This window comes from Cebidichthys violaceus, unplaced genomic scaffold (assembly GCF_023349555.1).
Source record: "Cebidichthys violaceus isolate CVI_PGR_0920_01 unplaced genomic scaffold, fCebVio1.0.p SCAF_22, whole genome shotgun sequence".
NCBI lineage: Eukaryota > Metazoa > Chordata > Actinopteri > Perciformes > Stichaeidae > Cebidichthys > Cebidichthys violaceus.
The window spans coordinates 8,768,159-8,789,081 of NW_027176395.1; the positions used below are offsets into that span (position 1 = coordinate 8,768,159).

Genomic DNA, 20,923 nt, shown 5'->3' on the forward strand with positions numbered 1-20,923 from the left:
CTGAGCTTGGTCCAGAAGAGGACGTTATCTCACTGGCAGCGTCAGCCAATCTCTTTACTGAGTACAGTGAAGGGCGGCCCTCCCATGCTTCGGGGCCTGGCTCCCATTCTTCAGCTCAGAGTTCTTCAGAGGGGGCAGTCGATAGCTCCATGGGGTCTGTCATTCGCATGGCACTAGCACGCCTGCAGTTAGATGCACAGCAGCCGGAACCTCCGCCTGCGAGTGCCTTCTTCAGGGGCGTTCCCGCCCCCACCACCTCCTCTGTTCCTCCCTCCGAAGAATATCTGGGGGAGCTGCATGCATGCTGGAGAGACACCGGGACTCTGTCCCGTCTTACATCGGATGGACGAACCCTGGCGGCCATGCAGGACGCGGCAAAATTTGGCCTTGCCCGTATGCCAGCCGTTGAGCCGACTATTGAGGCCCGATGCCAGGTGCCCTCGACCCCAATGTCGGGTCACGGATGACCTGCTATCCAGGGCTTATGACACAGCAGCCCAGCATGGCCAGCATGGGCCGTATCGGCAACTCCCTCTCCCACCTCATGCTTGCCCTCTCAGCTTCTCTGCAGCAGGCTACGTTCAACGCTTCCGCCACCAGCCTCAGTGATGCTCAGGGAACTTGGACGTCTGATGTCCACCCTGGTCCAGACTCGCCGCCAGGTTTGGCTAGCGCAGTCTCCCCTGTCGGAGACAAGTAAGAGGACCCTCCGTACTGTCCCAGTAGAACCTCCGAACTTGGGGACTAATAGTCGCCCCCCCAGAGCCTCCAGAGGCAGGGGGGCCAGAAGATGATGTCTCCGGGCCGGCCGTCGTTTTTTTCTCTCAGCAGCAGATCAGCTACTGGGCAGCTCATGCTTCAGACCCCTGGGTGGTGTCCACCCTAACCCAGGGGTACAAGCTTCCATTCCGACACTGGCCCCCAGCCTCCAGCCGGGTCAAAATGACCAGCATCACCGACCCGGCAAAATCCCTAGCCCTTTACCAGGAGTTAGCCGCGCTCCTGGCCTGCAATCGAGAGGGTGGACCCCCTGTCACAACCCGGGGGGGTTCTACTCAACTTACTTTCTTGTAAAGAAGAAAGGCAGCGGACTGCGCCCAGTCCTAGACCTGAGGGGACTCAACAAGTTCCTGAAGGTATTACCATTTCACATGCTGAGCACAGCAGATGTCCTTCGGGCTGTTTCCAGGGGAGAGTGGTTCACGTCTGTCGACCTGAAGGATGCCTATTTCCACGTTCCCATTGTACCTCACCACAGGCAGTTTCTGCGTTTCGCCTTTCAAGGCCGTCACTTCCAGTTCAGGGTGCTCCCATTCGGACTCTCCCTCTCCCCACAGGTGTTCACAAGGTGCGTTGCTGCTGCCCTTTCCCCCCTGCAATCACAGGGCATGAAAATACTGCTGTACTTGGACGATTGGCTGATCTGTGCACCATCCCGTCTTCAGGCAGCACAGGACACTGCTCGCCTCCTCTCTCACGTGGCCTGGTGGGGCCTCAAGGTGAACATGGAAAAGAGCTCCCTGACCCCTTCCCAGAGCATAACCTTCATTGGTGTGGCCCTGGATGCAGCCACTATGAGTGCCTGTCCGTCACCCCAGCGTGTGGACGACATCCTCCACAGTCACTCCTCCTTCCGAGGGGGCAGGCGGTTGCCCTACATTCTTTTTCTCCGCCTATTGGGCAAACTGACAGCTGCCTCAGCTGTCGTTCCCTTAGGTTTGCTGTCACTGCACCCCCTGCAGAGATGGCTGAACAGCCTTCACTTGGACGCCAAGTGCCACAGACACAGGGCAATAGTAGTAGGAAAACAGTGCCTACTTGCTCTATCCCCATGGAGGGAGAGAGCATATCTTGCAAACGGTGTCCCCATGGGCTCGGTCCCATTCCGCCGAGAGGTGGTTACAACAGATGCCTGCCTCTCAGGATGGGGTGCAGTGTGGCAGAACAGGACTGCTCGAGGGCAGTGGTCTGCTCAAGACCGCATGGAGCATGTCAATGTTCTAGAGCCACGGGCTGTGCACCTAGCGCTCAAACATTTTCTGCCAAACTTGAGGGCAAAGCATGTGCTTGTCCAGTCGGACAACACCTCTGCTGTGTTCCACATAAACCATCAAGGGGGTACCAGATCCCTAAAGTTACTACGGGTATCCCGTGCCCTTCTGACTTGGGCTGCCCCTCGCCTTACCAGCCTTCGGGCAATGTACCTGCCAGGAGAGCGGAACCAGGTCGCAGATTTCCTGTCCCGTCACAAGCCTCCACCGGGGGAGTGGCGGCTTCATCCAGACGTGGTACAGAACATCTGGGGTCTCTTCGGCAGAGCAGAGGTGGATCTCTTTGCCTCGGAGACGTCGACCCACTGTCCCCACTGGTTCTCCCTGACGGAGAGGACCAGTCCTCTGGGTCAGGATGCCCTGGCTCACACGTGGCCAGAAGGGCTTCTTTATGCCTTTCCACCGTTCCCTCTGATTTTGCAAACGCTTCTCAGAGTTCTTCAACAGGGCCACAGACTCTTGCTAGTGGCCCCCCTGTGGCCAGCAAGGACTTGGTTCTCCCTACTGCACAGACTCTGCTGCAGGACACCCTGGCGCCTCCACGACAGGAGGGACCTCCTGTCGCAACTAGGAGGCGGGATTTGGCATCCCGATCCCAGCCGCCTCCAACTATGGGTCTGGCCGCTGGAGGGCCCGACCGGCTGCTGACTGGCTGCATAGAACCAGTCAGAAGAACTATCCTGAATGCCAGAGCACCATCTACCCGTCTGCAGTACGAAAACAGGTGAAGGCTGTTTTCTGACTGGTGTGCAGTTCGGAACAAGAACCCAGTACAGTGCCCCGTGCTTGCTGTACTTGAGTTTCTGCAGTCCCTCCTAGATAAGGGCCGGTCTCCCTCTACCCTGAGGGTATACGTGACGGCTATTTCGTGGCAACATGCCAATGGTGCTATGCTATGGTTTCTCCTTGCCATCACTTCAGCTAAACGTGTAGGTGAGCTGCATGCCCTGTCGGTGAGTGAATCTTGTCTGAAGTGGAACTCGGATGGCTCGGGGGTTACTTTGTGGCCTAATGCAGCGTTTCTACCAAAGGTGCTGACACGCTCGCATATCAACCAGCCTATCCAGCTTGCACAGTTTGACCCCCCATCAGGAGAGGAGAGGTCAAGGCTGCTGGGCCCAGTGCGGGACCTCAGAGCTTATGTGGAAGCCACTGTGTGCATACGGCGGTCGGAGCAGCTCTTTGTCTGTTATGGTGGGCCTAAGAAGGGCTGTGCTCTTTCAAAACAGCGCCTGTCCCACTGGATAGTGGAGGCCATTGCCTATGCATACAAGGCGAGCGACCGTGCTCTCCCATCCGGAGTGAAGGGCCACTCTACCAGGAGTGTCTCCACGTCATGGGCAGCCCTGAGAGGTGTGCCTGTGGAGGATATATGTGCTGCGGCCTCATGGGCATCTCTGAGCACATTTACCAAACACTACAGAGTCAACGTTGCCACCCCTCACCCACTGGGGAGGGTTCTTTGGCCAAGTTCCTCTGCCTGAGCTATATGAGGTAGGTACTTGTGCTTCCTTGTGACTCTGTTGATATAAGTCATCCAGTGTTAAACACTGCCTCTGGCGGTCAGTAAGGATGAAATAGAACGAAAGTTCTGAATGTAACTACGGTTCTATGAATCCTGGATGACCGCCAGAGTTCTTGGTCACTCGGAATCCCGTGAGCTCGTAGATTTCGTAGGACTGATCTCAGGATGACACCGGAACTTATAGACGACGGAGGTCATCCGAGGTCACCGGTGACTTTGTTGATATAAAGACTCGACCTGTGCATGCGCGAGACAGAAGATATCCAGTGTTAAACACTGCCTCTGGCGGTCATCCAGGATTCATAGAACCGTAGTTACATTTGTAACTTTCGTTTGCATGCTTTAATGTTCAAAAACACATTCTTTTTCACTGGCCATGGCTGCAGCGCCGGTATTCACCCTCTATCTGAAACTTGTCTCTTTAAGACAAAAAGCCCAGTTTCAGATTGTTAATGCTACTTTGTGGAGGAAATTCAAATTTGTCTTTCTTTTTTTAAAATCGTGACTCATTAACTAAACAATTGTTGAATGATTTGACCAAAGAAAATTAGCCAGTTGAAGGGCTGGTCCGTCTGAATGTTACAGTGAAAGAGCACTGCTACAGCTACTGTTCTACAGCTACTGTTCTACACAGAAATGATCAACGATGCTTCACAGCCCCGTTTTTGTTGCATTAGTCCCAGGATGGACGTGTTGGTCCCTCAACACCGAGGTCCAGTTTAACCACTTCCTAAATAACCATGGCATTCCCATTATGTGGTCAAATTTCCCTCTGGCAAACAATACAACCAATAACAGAATATCGTGTGGAGGATGGATTCTGCTGTAGATATTAAATGTGCCCAAAGGATCATGTGAGTATTTGTTGGTGACCTCCTGACCTTTTATCTAGTGCCAGAATGTCCAACAGAAATAAAATATAAAAAATACATACAGTATACATAAAATATATACTGTATGTAGTACATTGCCATAAAATGTACTGACCTGAAGGGCATCCTTTCCACTGGATATTATTATTTTTGGGGGGGTTGGAGATGAAAATGCAATGTCCTCTATCAATGAAACAAAATGTATATTCCAGTGGGGTTTGTGCATTAATAATCAATGTGATCAGGTTTAGTCAACAAAACCACTTTGTTAGAAAGAAAAAAATCATGGTTTGACTTAAAATACGTTTGATGTTACAGAACTTAAGCTTTGGACATAACGACTCAGTGACGTATGGCGTCGCTAGACGGAACGTCATCAGTAAATATAGCTCAACTTTTGGTTTCACGTGGGACGCTGTAGAAGTGAAAATGAAGAGAAGAGACGGAGTTCTTGGAGTAGCAACCAGCGGGAAGTGTTTTAATGAGCACAAGGCAACATTCAACGAAATCCAACGTATCAGTTATTACAGCTTACCCTTATAGTCTAATTCACCCCCCTTAAGTCACTTTCCACCAATCAGATCAGTTGGCCGAATCACATAAACAAATCATTCCTGGCATCCCTTGCCTAATACCTAGTTTGGTCAAGTTCTTTCGAGACCATTATACCAAAATATGTTGACAGGACGTTCTGTTTGTTAGCCAGGAAATATTTGGGAGTTCCCGGACGCCACGACCTATCACTCTCAGGCCGCTGGCACTCATATTTTCTAAGAAACATTTGTTTATTCAACTGGATTGAGATGTCAGAATCAGACCGTGGCTTTAGTTTAATTCTAAGTTATATGATGATTTTCTTCAACAACACTAACGCTGGTCCCCTGAGTAAAAGTCCTATGTTTGTTTCCTGTAGTGCCGCCTTGAGGACAAACTTTACATTTACAGCCCCACTGCTGGTAGGGCAAGATGTGTGTGTGTGTGTGTGTGTGTGTGTGTGTGTGTGTGTGTGTGTGTGTGTGTGTGTGTGTGTGTGTGTGTGTGTGTGTGTGTGTGTGTGTGTGTGTGTGTGTGTGTGTGTGTGTGACAAAAAATTGGGCTGAGTTATTTTGGGGACTTGTTTGATATGGCCTCATTTGCAAGACAAATTCTTGAGGCATGAACATAAATAATAATAAATAAACATGCCCATTGAATACCCTTCCATCCTTTACCTCCTAATCTCTTGCAGGTAGCTATTGGAGCACACGTTGGGTGAGACGTGGAGAGAACCTGGACAGGTCTCCAGTCTATCACACACACAGCCAATGTAGCATCTCCAGTTAGCCCAACAAGTCTTAGGACTATGAGAGGAAACCACAGCGACTTATGTTTAAAGAACTTACTTGCAAACTCCATCCAGATGGAAGGACTCCAGATGGCCGATCTGGATTCAAACCTGTGCCTCATAATGTTTAACTGAATGGTGGAGCTTTGTATTGAGAAACAGTTGCCAAGTAAGTTTTCACATACAAGGAATTTGGCTGGGTGTTTTGGTGCAAAAAAAAAAAAAAAAGTCATGTCAACATTTCTGGACCAAAAATACATTTGATGAATATGATTCATATCAGCCTCGTATCACGCTTACAGAAACTTAACAATGCCACGTGGTTAACGTTGTGAAATAATTGGTTAGGTTTTGAGGCAACAAAACTACTTTTATCAACGCAACGTAACAGCATAATATAACAATGTACCTAACATAGCAACCACTCATCCACAACCATTTGCACCCACCCCTCTGTGGACTTTCTTTCCTGTCATACTCACTATTATAATACGTAACTTTCGCCTTGTGCTAACGGATACGTTGAATGTTGATGTTTTGGCAGCGAGCAATTGCTGCCAAAACATCAACATTCAACGTATCCGTGGTTTGTAGAAACATACATTTTTTTGCTGGCGACTGGGCTGGAAGAACACATCGCAGAGACAAACAGCTGCAACACTGAACCACTGATCTGTTGTCCCCACTGGTTTATAGCTCCCAAGACCTAATGTTAGCAGAAAGAAACAATATACGGGGAAGAAATAGTGCACATTACTATACCGCACAAGCTGTGGTAATAATATTTTAATTGTTACAGGGGGACAAAAGCATGATACAAAAAAATATCTGGAAAATGCAGCAATTAGACTATTAGTTATGGATGGCTATAGATATCTATTCCAAGTACACCAAATATATTCACAAACAACATAGTATTTTCTTTTCTAATTTCATGCTCAGTTTAACTTGCACCTCCAAACAGACCGTTTAAGAAGATACAATTGGTTGAGGGATAAGTCGAGAGTATTGCTTTGATTTATGGGTGAAATTGAGAAATGAGTGGGGTGAAACAATTTGTCCCAGAAGCCCCCCTCATCATTGTCAGCCGCAGTACAGCAGGTTACTGATGTTAACTGCCATCTCCGCTCTGGAGGTGTGTGTCTGGTTTAAGTGAGGGACTGGATTCATCCGAACGCAAGGGCTTCAGTTTCCATAGCGATGTGGAGGTTTTTATAGATCCCAGTACTCCCTTCAACAACAGTTTGACATGCTCTGTGCTAATTTGGTTTCACACACACACACACACACACACACACACACACACAGAGCAAAAGCTCCTGGATGATAGGTTGGACTAAATTTGAACCCACCACCCTCTGTTTTGATGGTACAACACAGACATCAGCAGCTTCATCTGCCTTTTAAAAAGAGGAAGAGAAAACATCAGGGGTGTGCTGGTAATGGTATAAAAAATACCGTTGGATAAACCTGCTCAGGTAAAAGTATAAAAGTATTTGGTCAAAAAACTACCGAAAGTACAAGGTACTTTGTGTTTTCATGTTGATTTCGCAGAAAGGGACCTAAAGCATCTCCGACCTAGAGGGCATCAGCTGGAAGAGGTGGTGGGCCGGGTAAGAGGGGTTGACATTATTTTGTGGCTCTTTTGAGTGTGTGTTTGAGGTATAGTGATTAAACTGATGGGAGTGGGGGGGAGACAACAATCTTAACTAGAAAATGCATTTCCTGCTGAAAATGCGTTGGAATGCTGAAAGCTGAAATGAATTGCAAAAACATTGCTGAAAATACAGAAATGGGAGACTACCTGTCTGAAAAATGTTGAAGCCCAAAAGCATTTAAACTGCACTGCTGAAAACCCTTCTAGTTGAAACGTCTAACTATGGTGTCTGTAGCTGAAAGTATGAGAAAGAAGAAGGCTTTGAAAGTTGAAGAAGTTCAACGGGATTTGAAGATTTTCTCCATAGATATCCCATAAAAAAAATTGCAAAAAGCTTAATAATTCAAAAAACTTAAAGATTACAAATATGAAGTCATATCACCCCTCTCCTGAATGAGCTGAATATTTTTATGTTCAAACGGTTTCTGTGGCTTAAAAAATGTCAGCAGTAGTGATATTTGTAGTAGTAGAAGTTGTAGAAGTTGTAATTGTAGTGGAAGTATTGTTTGTAGTAGAAGTATTAGTAGCATTAGAATAAGTGCTAGTAGTAACAGTAGTGATATTTGTAGTAGTAGTAGTAGTAGTAGTAGAAGTTGTAGTTGTAGTAGAAGTATTATTAGTAGTAGAAGTATTAGTAATTAGAAGAAGTAGTAGTATCAGTAGTCGTAGTAATAGCTGTAGTAGTGGTCATAGTATTTAATATAACAGTAGTAGTAGTAGTAGTAGAAGTAGTAGTAGCAGTAATAGCAGTAGTAGTTGTACTAGTAGCAGTCGTACTAAGAGCTGTAGTGGTATGAGTACTGGTAGTAGCATGAATAGCAGCAGTAGTAGTAGTAGCAGTTGTAGTATAAGTAATAGTAGTAGTGGTAGTAATAGCAGTAGTGGTAGTAATAATATTGATGGTAGCAGTAATAGCAGTAGTAGTAATAGTAGCACAAGTTGTAGTAGTAGTAGTAGCAGTAGTAGTAGTTGTAATACTAGAAATATTAGCAGCAGTAGTAGTAGTTGTCGCAGTATTAGTGAAAGCATTAAGTATTTCAACAAAAAAGCCTAATTTTGAGCTTAATGTTTAAATACAGTTAATCCATGGGGCTTTTATTTTGGCAGGGTGGGGGAGAGAGGAGCAGAGGAGACAGAATCATAATGTTTGAAACACAAACAGAGGTTATTAAATGGCAGGCTTCATCACAAGCATTCCAGTTAGGTTTCACTCTGTGGGGCTTTTATTTTGAAAGGGTAAAGCTGGGTGGGTGAGAGGAGACATAATCATAATGTTTGACAAACACAAACAGAGGTTATTAAATGACAGGCTTCATCACAAGCATTCCAGTTAGAAATCACTCTGTGGGGTTTTATTTTGAAAGGGTGGGGCTGGATGGGGGAGAGAGGAGATGGAATCATAATGTTTGAAACACACAAACAGAGATTATTAAATGACAGGATTCATCACAAGCATTCCAGTTAGATTTCACTCTGTGGGGCTTTTATTTTGAAAGGGTGGGGCTGGGTGGGGGAGAGAGGAGGAGAGGAGACAGAATCATAATGCATGAAACACAAACAGAGGTTATTAAATGACAGGCTTCATCACAAGCATGCCAGTTAGATTTCATTCGGTGGGGCTTGTATTTAAAATGGTGTGTGTGTGTGTGTGTGTGTGTGTGTGTGTGTGTGTGTGTGTGTGTGTGTGTGTGTGTGTGTGTGTGTGGTTGTGTGGGGTCCTCTAAAAATCTCCAAGACCTGAATTACTGTATGAGAGAGAGACACACACAGAGAGAGAGACACACACAGAGAGATGGACTGTATGTGCGTGTGTCTGTGAGTCTGTGTGTTTATAAACATCAGTAATTAGCTGAATTATAGAACACCTGTGTGCTTGCAGCCATTTCAAGGAGAAAAACCTGGGAAACACCTGTCAAACAAAACCTAAAAAAAAACATAACCGTAGTTCCTATTGATATTAATACTGGGGCGCAAGGACGACTTGAAGAACAGATCATGCAAAAATTGTGTCTGTAGTGTAAATAAAAGTGGCTTCAATGGCGATTTAGAAATTGGGTAGACAGACAGTTATATGTACTGAGTGAGTGAGACAGGCAGGCAGACAGTTATATGTACTGAGTGAGTGAGTGAGACAGGCAGACAGACAGTTATCTGGATTGAGTGAGAAGAGCAGACAGACAGTCAGATAGACTGAGTGAGTGGGAGAGAGAGACAGGCAGACAGACAGTCAGATGGACTGAGTGTGTGGGAGAGAGAGACAGACAGTCAGATGGACTGAGTGTGTGGGAGAGAGAAAGACAGGCAGACAGACAGTTAGATGGAATGAGTGATTGGGAGAGAGAGACAGGCGGACAGACAGTCAGATGGACTGAGTGTGGGAGAGAGAGACAGGCAGACAGACAGGCAGATAGACTGAGTGATTGGGAGAGAGAGACAGGCAGACATACAGTCAGATGGACTGAGTGTGTAGGAGAGAGAGACAGGCAGACAGACAGTTATATGTACTGAATGAGTGAGATGAGACAGGCAGACAGACAGTCATATGGATTGAGTGAGAAGGGCAGACAGACAGTTATATGTACTGAGTGAGTGGGAGAAAGAGACAGGCAGACAGACAGTCAGATGGACTGATTGTGTGGGGGAGAGAGACAGGCAGACAGACAGTTAAATGGACTGAGTGATTGGGAGAGAGAGACAGGTAGACAGTCAGATGGACTGAGTGAGTGGGAGAGAGAGACAGTCAGATGGACTGAGTGTGTGGGAGAAAGAGACAGGCAGACAGACAGTCAGATGGACTGAGTGTGTGGGAGAGAGAGACAGGCAGACAGACAGTCAGATGGACTGAGTGATTGGGAGAGAGAGACAGGCAGACAGACAGTTAAATGAACTGAGTGAGTGAGTGAGTGAGACAGGCAGACAGGCAAGTATATGTACTGAGTGTGTAGAGAGAGACAGACAGACAGAGAAAGAGAGAGAGTGTGTGTGTGTGTGTGTGTGTGTGTGTGTGTGTGTGTGTGTGTGTGTGTGTGTGTGTGTGTGTGTGTGTGTCACTGGTTCCCATGGTGACGACGCAGCGGTTGGAGAGTCTGTTAGTCTGTGTGTTTACAAACATCAGTAATTAGCTCAAGCATGAACACCTGTGAGCCTGCCAGCCTTTTCATGAGAAAAAAACTGGGAAACACCTGTCAAACAAAACCACAAAACCCCCATAACCATAGCCCCTATTTCTCCAATAGTAATACTGGAGCACAAGGATGACTTGAAGAACAGAAAATTGGATCTGTAGTGTAAAAAAAAGTGGCTTCAATGACGATTTAGAAATGGGGTACGGTTGTCTGTGCAAGACTTTTTTGAAGTACGTTTTAACATTGGGGTCTATGGAGGAGAAAGTTGGTTTTCCTCTCAAGTAAAGGCTTTTGTGCCAAATGTGTAAATCTGTGGGATTCCACAGTCATATGTCTACGACAAGGACAAGATTAGCTACGTTTCCATACAAAAATTATGCATGAAGAGTGAAAATTGAAAAAGAGTGAAAATTCAGTCGCAAAAGACAAATATTTTTTTCACAGGAATCTCAGGCTACAACTGCTGCTACTACTGCTATTCATGCCACTACCAGTACTAATACTACTACAGCTATTAGTACAAATGCTACTAGTACTTATACTACTGCGATTACTGCTACTTTACATTACAGCAGACACTTTTATCCAAAGCGACTTACAATTCAGTATCTATCTACACACCGTAGACGCAGGGTTAAGCGTCTTGCTCAAAGACACATTGACGTGAGACTAGCAGAGCAGGAGCCGAGGATCGAACCACTGACCCTCTGATTGAAAGGCGGCCCTGCTCTCCACTTAGCCACGGTCACCCCATGGCATTACAGTCATTTAGCAGACACTTTGGATAAAGTGTCTGCTAAATGACTGTAATGTAATGTAATGTACTACTACAGCTATTAGTACAAATGCTACTAGTACTTATACTACTGCGATTACTGCTACTTCAAATACTGCCATTACTACTACTGCTACTACTACTTCTTCTACTACTACTACTGTTATATTAAATACAACGACCACTACTACAGCTATCACTACGACTACTTCTACTACTTCTTCTAATTACTAATACTTCTACCACTAATAATACTTCTACTACTACTACTACTACAAATATCACTACTGCTGAAATTTTTTAAGCCACAGAAACCATTAAAACATCAAAATGTTCAGCTCTTTCAGGAGAGGGGTGATATGATTTTTCATGTTTGTAATCTTTAATTTTTTTGAATTAAGCTTTTTGCAATTTTTTTAATGGGATATCTATGGAGAAAATCTTCAAATCCTGTTAAAATTCTTCAACTTTCAAAGCCTTCTTCTTTCTCATATTTTCAGCTAGTGACACCATAGTTAGACGTTTCAACTAGAAGGGTTTTCAGCAGTGCAGTTTAAATGCTGAATCAGCATTCAAACAATTATTTATTGACTACGTGCTGCAGTTTCTGTGCATGCGACTGTCCATGCTGCCGTACCGAACTGTTATGGATGAGGAGAGTATGCTCTCAGTGATGGCTGTATAAGGGGAAGGAGGCTGGGCTTTTTTTTGGTGATGCGGTTTGTATTGGTGCTCCATTTGAGTGTGATGCTGATGTGTGTGCCAAGAAATTTGAATGAGTCAGTGATGGTTATGGGTTCTTCTGAGATGAATATAGGGGAACGCGTCTCAAGTCTTTGGTCAAGAGTCAGAGTCAGGTCTCAATTCTTGTGTCAAGAGTCAGAGTCAGGTCTCAAGTCTTTGGTCAAGCGTCTGGAACAATTCTCAAGTGTTTGGTAAAGAGTTCAAGCTAGGCCTCAAGTCTTTGGACAAGAGTAATAGCCAAGTCTAAACCCTTGGTATTCTTTGATCAAGAGTCCCATGCCAAGTGTAAACCAAGTCTCAAGTCATTGGTCAAGAGTCTGATTCAAGTCTCAAGTTGTTGGTCAAGAGTCTGATTCAAGTCTCAAGTCTTGTGTCAAGAGTCAGAGTCAGGTCTCAAGTCTATGGTCAAGAGTCAGGTCTCAAGTATTTGGTCAAGAGACTGAGTCAGGTCTCAAGTCTTTGGTCAAGCATCTGGAACAAGTCTCAAGTGTTTGGTAAAGACTCCAAGCCAGGTCTCAAGTCTTTGGACAAACGTAATAGCCAAGTCTAAACCCTTGGTATTCTTTGATCAAGAGTCCCATGCCAAGTGTAAACCAAGTCTCAAGTCATTGGTCAAGAGTCAGAGTCAGGTCTCAATTCTTGTGTCAAGAGTCTGAGTCAGGTCTCAAGTCTTTGGTCAAGAGTCAGAGTCAGGTCTCAAGTCTTTGGTCAAGAGACTGAGTCAGGTGTCAAGTCTTTGGTCAAGAGTCAGAGTCAGGTCTCAAGTCTTTGGTCAAGCGTCTGGAACAAGTCTCAAGTGTTTGGTAAAGAGTCCAAGCCAGGCCTCAAGTCTTTGGACAAGAGTAATAGCCAAGTCTAAACCCTTGGTATTCTTTGATCAAGAGTCCCATGCCAAGTGTAAAACAAGTCTCAAGTCATTGGTCAAGAGTCTGATTCAAGTCTCAAGTTGTTGGTCAAGAGTCTGATTCAAGTCTCAAGTCTTGTGTCAAGAGTCAGAGTCAGGTCTCAAGTCTATGGTCAAGAGTCAGGTCTCAAGTATTTGGTCAAGAGACTGAGTCAGGTCTCAAGTCTTTGGTTAAGCATCTGGAACAAGTCTCAAGTGTTTGGTAAAGACTCCAAGCCAGGTCTCAAGTCTTTGGACAAGAGTAATAGCCAAGTCTAATCCCTTGGTATTCTTTGATCAAGAGTCCCATGCCAAGTGTAAACCAAGTCTCAAGTCATTGGTCAAGAGTCTGATTCAAGTCTCAAGTTGTTGGTCAAGAGTCTGATTCAAGTCTCAAGTCATTGGTTAAGAGTCTGATTCAAGTCTCAAGTCCTTGGTCAAGAATCTGAATCAATTTTCAAGTCTCTGGTTCACGGTGATGCACTTTGCTTTGCATAATGATCATCTTGAATTTAGCTATGCCTGTTTAATACAAGTAATTTATTGATAAGGTCACTTTAATACATCATAATTGTTAGCTGCCTTGTTGCTATCTTGATAACATTTGGCCTACAGAACCATTTGCTTTGATATGAAGTGCACTACATGTGATTTGCAAAGGCACTCAATACAGCATAATTATTCCTAAAGTATCTATGAAATTATTCTTAACAACATAAAGACTTATTGTGGCAATAACAACACACATTGTTGAGTGAACTATGGTAAGCCTGTATACAGAGGGAGACCTGTGTGTCACACGTTAAGCCCAACAGGACTGTTCTGTCCACCCATATTTGCTCTCTCCCTATGCTTCTCAAAAACAATTGTTTTCTGAATAAATAAAAACTGTTAGCTGACTGAGTGAAAGCAAAGATAAGTTTCACCGCTGACATTCTATCTAAATTCTATTTAAAACAAATAGCAGCCGGGTATTAGAGAGAAAAACAAGCTGATTTCCATCAAAAGAAAGCCTTGCTCTGTACGAGAGGATTCTGTAAATACATAAGAATGTTGGCTGTTGAGCTGCATTGTGGATAATGTGGACTCACAATTTTTTAGCAAGGAGGAAGAAGGCATTGAGCACCCTGTAGTAAAATGTGAGCTTATCAATAGCCAATGGTTATAATGTATTATATAGAATTAACACTGTCATGTAAACTCATTTTTATCTGAATGCAAACACAAATCTTTTTTTCTGTATCAACAAACTACCTCTGATGTGTATCCTTCACGAGCCTACCAGCTTGCTCTTGGTCTTTGTCGTTCCAACCCGATCAGGCTACCCGTGGATCCATCCCTAAGAACATCACGTCCCCCCGCTGAGCTGATCTTAGCTGCCAGAGGAGCTGTACAAATCAGTTCTGGCTATTTATAACAACTTGACATTGAGAATGTGGGCTGATCTGAATCCAACCGCTCAGAATGAGGCCCAAGAGGTGCCTGGCTGTGGCAAACTGATAAAATGTAGCTCTGCCAGCTCCCGCTGGATTACGGTCTGTATTAGAAAACGTATCGCACCATACTGTCCTGTTCAGACTGGCCTCAGCACACTGCAAACCTGGCTTCAAATACATGCAATTCTTTAGTCGACCCCATTTATCTTTCTCTGTGTTACAGTCAGATTTTAATGTAATGTAATGTAAGTGCCTTGGAGACTACTCATTTTAAATTTCATGCGATCAAATAGTTCAGAATTGGACTTGAACATTGTGAGTTTTTTTCTGTCAGACAAAATAAGCAATTTGAAGACACAAGTTTGGCTAGGGGAATGTATGATTACCACTTGTACTTATTTAAGGACCTTTCTTAAGACCTGTTATTCCTGTTTCTCAATTATTCGTGACCACAGCCATGCTAGTGATGTTAGGCAGATCATTTTTACCATGTCCAACATCTTAGTGTATCAGTATGCAAATGTTTTCTGCTTAGGGCTAAACATAACGTGCAGACCATGAATGTCTGCACAATATTTAATGGCAATCCATCCAAAAATTGCAGGGATAATTCAGTCTGGACCAAAGTGGTGGACCGACCAAAAGCAAAAGCAACAGACATGACCATCTCCAGAGCTCTGCTGTGAGCATAGCAGAAAATGCGGGCTAAACCTGACCCAAACTGCCAGTTTTTAAATGCCACAAAGACAAGGCCTGGTCTAAATGTATTATTTTCCCATACCACAAAACTGCACTGTCAATTACATTTCAAAGGAAACACATTTTCTCCCAAATTAAGTTTGGTTTGGACGTATCACAAATATGTTTCTAATCAAAGTCCATGGAAGTCTGTGAGGGGAGGAGTCGAAGTGGATGGATGGGTCACACAAACACAGGACTTTCACCCAAGAGACTGCAGTTCATGTCTAGTGTGAAACCAAAAGTTAACATTGACTTATTTTAATTTATGTGTATCACTTAAATAATGTAACTTATTTTATGCCAAACCATGATGCTTTCACTAAACATAACCAAGTAATTTTGTTCTATTTTTGTCTTTCACTTTCCAACTTTAACCATGTTTACTTCGAAAAGTAATTGAGAATGCAGTTATTTGGGTACCATGCCATTGTTCGGCCCAATGTTATGAAACCCCAATAGTCCGAGAACTGTCCCATGGACAGAAAGCCCATTTGACGCTCATAGTTACAGTAAATATACACTTTCTAACAATTAGGCAAAGACATCATCGGACCTTCACGGTCACAATATTATTGACATTATGAGAGCTTGTTAAGTGCCGGTGTGCAAAAAAAAGTCACGGTGCTTCAAAGTTTGTAAAATGCAGAAGTGGGGGTAGCCTACTGCTAACTGGTGAGTGGTGGCCCACTTCCAGCACTGATCCTCTTGTACCTCACCCTTCTTCTTCACCCTTAGATGTTTGTATTGTTGCGGTTTCACACACTACTTCATCAACAATCCTTCAACAGCATGGTGGGCCAGGGCATCCTTGAGGGAAATGACAGGTTTTGAGACGTACGGGGCCACCTTGAAGTGGTTTCTATTTCAGGGTTTTCTAGCTGGCTGTCCTTGAGGGTGTTTCAAAGGTCCTCCGAATATTAATTTCACAGCTTTAATAGAGCAAAACTTAGTTATAATGAATTGATTATTCAGTAGTTAGCGAACTTTCACGAAAAAATGTCAAACATTTTTCTGGCCTTTATAGGCAATAAGTGAATATCTTCAGCTTGTGGACTTGAACAATACAAGCTATTTGAATCAATTTGGGCTCAGTAAAATTGTAATTTCATTATTTTCTGACATTTTATTGACCAGAAAAACAAGCATTTTATTAAAAAACAATGATCTTCATCGTACTCAACAGTTCAGTAACGTGTGTAGCAGTCAGTACGGTGAGGAGCAGGGGGGCTCGGCTAGTGTTGTGAATGAGGGCCATGACGTCAGGAAGCCAATGTCAACAATGCAGCTCCAAGAGGAGAAAAGGCGTTTCATCCAAACACACACGGAGACCGTCCACCACGCACCGACTGATGCCCACGGGCCGTTAAAAGCAGCGGTTCTGGCTGTCGTGGGGCTGCGGAAATAAAACAAAAGAAAACAATGCGGAGTCACTCGTATTCCTGAGGAATTGATCGCAAGACGAGCAGGAAAAAAACGGGTAAGTCGGTCCCGTCATTGCAAGGATAACAGCAACCATTGGGCTTTACTACGCGTGAATAACCCAGACTACGGGATCCCCTGTCAGCCGTGGATTTGCTTCTACTAATCTGTCTGCCTCACTTGTTTGTGTTGTAGTAATGCACAGTAGTGGTGTTGCGTTCACGGGGGGTTGCTCTGTTACTTCTCTTTCTTATCCTGAGCTGTGTGCCTACCTGATGTGGTCTCGACGCCGTGGTGGTGTTCGCGCAGGTTAGCGAGGATGCAGTGGTCGGCAGCGTGTTTAAGCTAGGTGTTGTGCATAAATGTGTTTCCTTCAGAAAACGTGTTTCTCTTCGCCTCGATGTCACGTCGGAAAAAGTACAGCCCTACTAACAAAGTGCTTTGTGTTTTTGCGGCTGATTCGCTTAGCGGTTTTTTTGCCAGCGACTTTAATTGCCAAAAAACTAAACACTTCACGGTATTTCAAAGAATGGATATTGATAGTAGCCGACTGAAAGTAACGTATGGTTATGGTGCCTTGTTTTGTGGCGTCATTATGACAGACCGCACGCGTCGGTTAATTCTACAAGGAAGTTGTCGGGTCTTTACATTAGTCCCTCGTGCTTTTTTTATTTTAGCTAACCACATCCCACATATACGATAAATCATACAACATATATCGATAGAAGACTAGACGAGGGGGGACACATGTTTTGCACGGGAGACAAATGCAACAACCGGGGCTCGCGCTCCTGTCATGCTGCTGGGGGAGGACAAAGGACCCAGCCTCCCACCCTCTTATTCCCGCCTCAGCCGCTGAAACAGTCGGTTCGGTAAACAGCCGCCTCGGAATAAAGCAAAAATTCCCGTGTGGGCTGTATCTTGATGCGTGTTCGCCGCTACTTTCCGCTACGACAAAAATAAGCGAGGTGATAGTGCCCGGTGCCTAAATGACAAATTGCGACCTTAAAGGTCTAAAAATAAGAGTTACTGAGGTCTTCTTATCACTACAGCCTGATACATGTAGTACGTAGAAACGTTTTGATATTCGATTAAAACCCAAGCCTTCAATGTATATTCTCTGCTTAGACGATATATTATGCCTGGAGTTATTGGCTGCTTGTATGACTTCTGTAAGCCACTGTAGTAAACATGCCTTTATTGTGACGAGATTAGCTCTTTGTCGTCCTTCCTACAAAGCCTTTTCCCACCTTCCACCTTCCTGATGGGGAAAAACCAGCAGCATCAGAGTATGTGCAGCACTGGCTTGGTGGTGGTGGTGGTGATGATGGGGGGGGGGTTACATACAGTTCAGCTAAATGCAGCTGAAAGGAGAGGAGAGGTGACATGGGCCAATGAAATATTTACCACCGCCGCCACTTCCAGACAGTTATCTTGAGCAAAGACCGATTTCTCGCTGCTACTTTGGCTGAAGATATCGCCTCTGTTATTTGTTCAGTTATGCTCATAATATAAAGAGATCATAATTAAAGAATTATTAAAGGGACACTCAAACAGATTTTACCCGTCGAGGTTAGGGTTGCTTCTCGTGGAGGGACACTTTCCATCTTGTGACAACGGTTATGTAATGTCTCATGTGGAGCTCTGTCAAGTCTGAGAATATGATGCAAATGATGTCATCACGGTCATCTCAGTGTGCAGATTCATTGCAGAGAAGGTGCTTTGCAAAGCGGGGGTGAGGCCTTTACCTGGCTAGAGGGGTCGGACAAAAAATGTTATTGAGCTGCATCATGGGAGGTGTGTGATACAGCATACATGACCCATATTGAGGACTAGAGGTCAGAAGCTATTGGCCTTGGCTGCATGGATTTCTACCATATTTCTTAAAAACGGTATCAAAGTGCAAATCTAATCTGGCTGTCGCCTCACAGCAAGAGGGGACCGGGTTGGAGTCCGGGGCTATCAGGAGTTTGCATGTTCTCCCAGTGGCAGCGTATGTTCTCTCCGGGTTCTCCACAGTCCAAAGACATGCAGCTTGGGTTAATTGATGACTCTAAATTGCCCGTAGATGTGGATGTGAGCGTGTATGTTTGTCTGTCTCTGTGAGTCAGCCCTGTGATAGGACCCTGCCTTCGCCTAGTGTCAGCTGGGATCGGCTCCAGCCCCCCGCCCCCCTTCGCGACCCTGAAGAGGATAAGCAGTTAAAGATACTGCCACTAGATGACACATAAGTAAGAATAAAAAAAACAACAACAGAGAACCTAGAATCTGCTCGAGTCCAAGTCAAGTGGTGTGGGCTTATTGATTATGTGTGATCCTTTAGTTTAATTCAATAAGGTGTCTAAGTGTGTTTTTAGAGTATGGAGATGCAGGTATGGATGTGTTTGGTGTTGGCAGAGCGTGTAGTGCCATTTATGTCACTGTGTGTGGGTTTGTCCATGTGCTGGCTTTGCTGAATGGAGGGACAGTCGGAGGTTTGCGTCCTGCAAGGAGTGTGAAACGTGTTTTTTTCAGAGGTCTGTGCGGAGGCGTTCAGTGCTGAAAATAACCGCGTTCAATCCGCCACTCTCCTGTAACTCGTGAAGAGGCTTCGACTCATTCATGAAGTGAATCAAGTCTGACCTGTTGGTGAACTGAGACATTAAAACCCAGAGTCTGTTATGTGATACTAGCGCTTGTGTTATTAGGGCCCGAGCACCGATGTAGTCGGAGCGGAGGACCTATTGTTATTCTAATGTTTTTTATTAGGGCCCGAGCACCGACGTAGTCGGAGCGGAGGACCTATTGTTATTCTAATGTTTTTTATTATTATTATTATTATTATTAGGGCCCGAGCACCGACGTAGTCGGAGCGGAGGACCTATTGTTATTCTAATGTTTTTTATTATTAGGGCCCGAGCACCGACGTAGTCGGAGCGGAGGACCTATTGTTATTCTAATGTTTTTTATTATTATTAGGGCCCGAGCACCGACGTAGTCGGAGCGGAGGACCTATTGTTATTCTAATGTTTTTTATTATTATTATTCTTATTCTTATTCTTATTCTTATTCTTATTATTATTATTATTATTATTATCGTACCAGTTTCATCGCAAAAAGGAGGTGCTTGGGATACTGGGAATCTTTTGAAATTTGGCACAAAATTCAATCGTGGTGAAAATTCCAGTATTATTGGGGTGTCCAGCTGCGGCATGACATTTTGGCTCGATAGCGCCCCCTACAGAGTAGCCCCAACTTTGGGTTTGACCTAGCTGTATGAAATTTGGTAGGTATGTGGAACGTGATGGGACGTACAAAAAAGTCAAAAGGAGGTATATCCTAAACCAAACAGGAAGTCGGCTATTTTGAATTTTATGACGTTTTTGGACCGTTTCAAGGCGCCGTACTTTAACGAACTCCTCCTAGAGATTAAACCCGATTGCCTTCAGATTTGGTCAGTATGCTCTTGAGACCTTGGCAGTGAAACGATACTCAAAGATCAAAAAGTTATCGAACTATGTGTCCGTGGCGTGGCGGCAAAAAAACACCATTCGCCATGAAACAGGAAGTTGTTGTAACTCGGCTGTACATTGCCTAATCTGCTCCAAATTTCTCATATGTCATAACATCCTGACCCTGAACACATGTATATGACAATTTTGAATCATAGTAATAGCGCCACCTAGTGGCAACAGGAAGTCATAGGTTGTGTACTTTGACCCCCTACTGCTCACAGATTAATCGGATCCCTCTCAAATTTTTTCACAAAAGCCTTAAGACCTTGATAATGCTTCATTGTGAAAATTGTAGGAAGTTGTCGAAGCGTGGCGACGTGGCGGCTCTGCAAATTTCGATCCTTCGCCATGAACGAATAAACTGATGTAACTCGACTCCGCATCATCAGATCTTTACCAGATTTCACATGTTTGATTAAACTCCAGGCCTGAAGACATCTGCAAGCCAATTTTGAATCATAGTCATAGCGCCACGTACTGGCAACAGTAAGTTAAAGTCTTTATACTTTGGCTTGTTTCTCTAAGTTGGAAAATCAGATCAACATCAAATTTGTTCCACACAAATGTAAGAAGTTCATAATGCCAGTTCTCTAAGCTTTTGATGTTTCGTCGAACGCCGTTGCCGTGGTAACGCAGTCTTCGCCGTGAAAAACGATGGTCATTTGGAGAGGTTAAAAAAGCTCGAAACACAAGCAAACTTGACACACAGATCACAAGGCCAAAATGTAGTTCTATAATATGATTTTATTCAATCAGAGTGTTAAATCGGCTCAATAGCGCCCCCTACAAAATTTTGACAAAGCAGCCCTCGCAGTACGTTTCACATAGATTAACAAAATTTAGTAGGCACATGTATCACATGTGGACTTAAATAAAA

The 20,923-nt window shown here is 44.4% G+C and overlaps 1 protein-coding gene across 1 annotated transcript in view; it reads left to right on the forward strand.

Moving 5' to 3' along the window:
* The first annotated feature begins 16,401 nt into the window (after window positions 1-16,401).
* Window positions 16,402-20,923, forward strand: part of LOC137877923 (transcription regulator protein BACH2-like) — a 70,831-nt gene continuing 66,309 nt past the window's right edge. The window contains exon 1 of the mRNA XM_068718110.1: window positions 16,402-16,610. The gene's annotated coding sequence lies outside the window, so the exon portion shown is untranslated. The remainder of the gene's footprint in view (window positions 16,611-20,923) is intronic.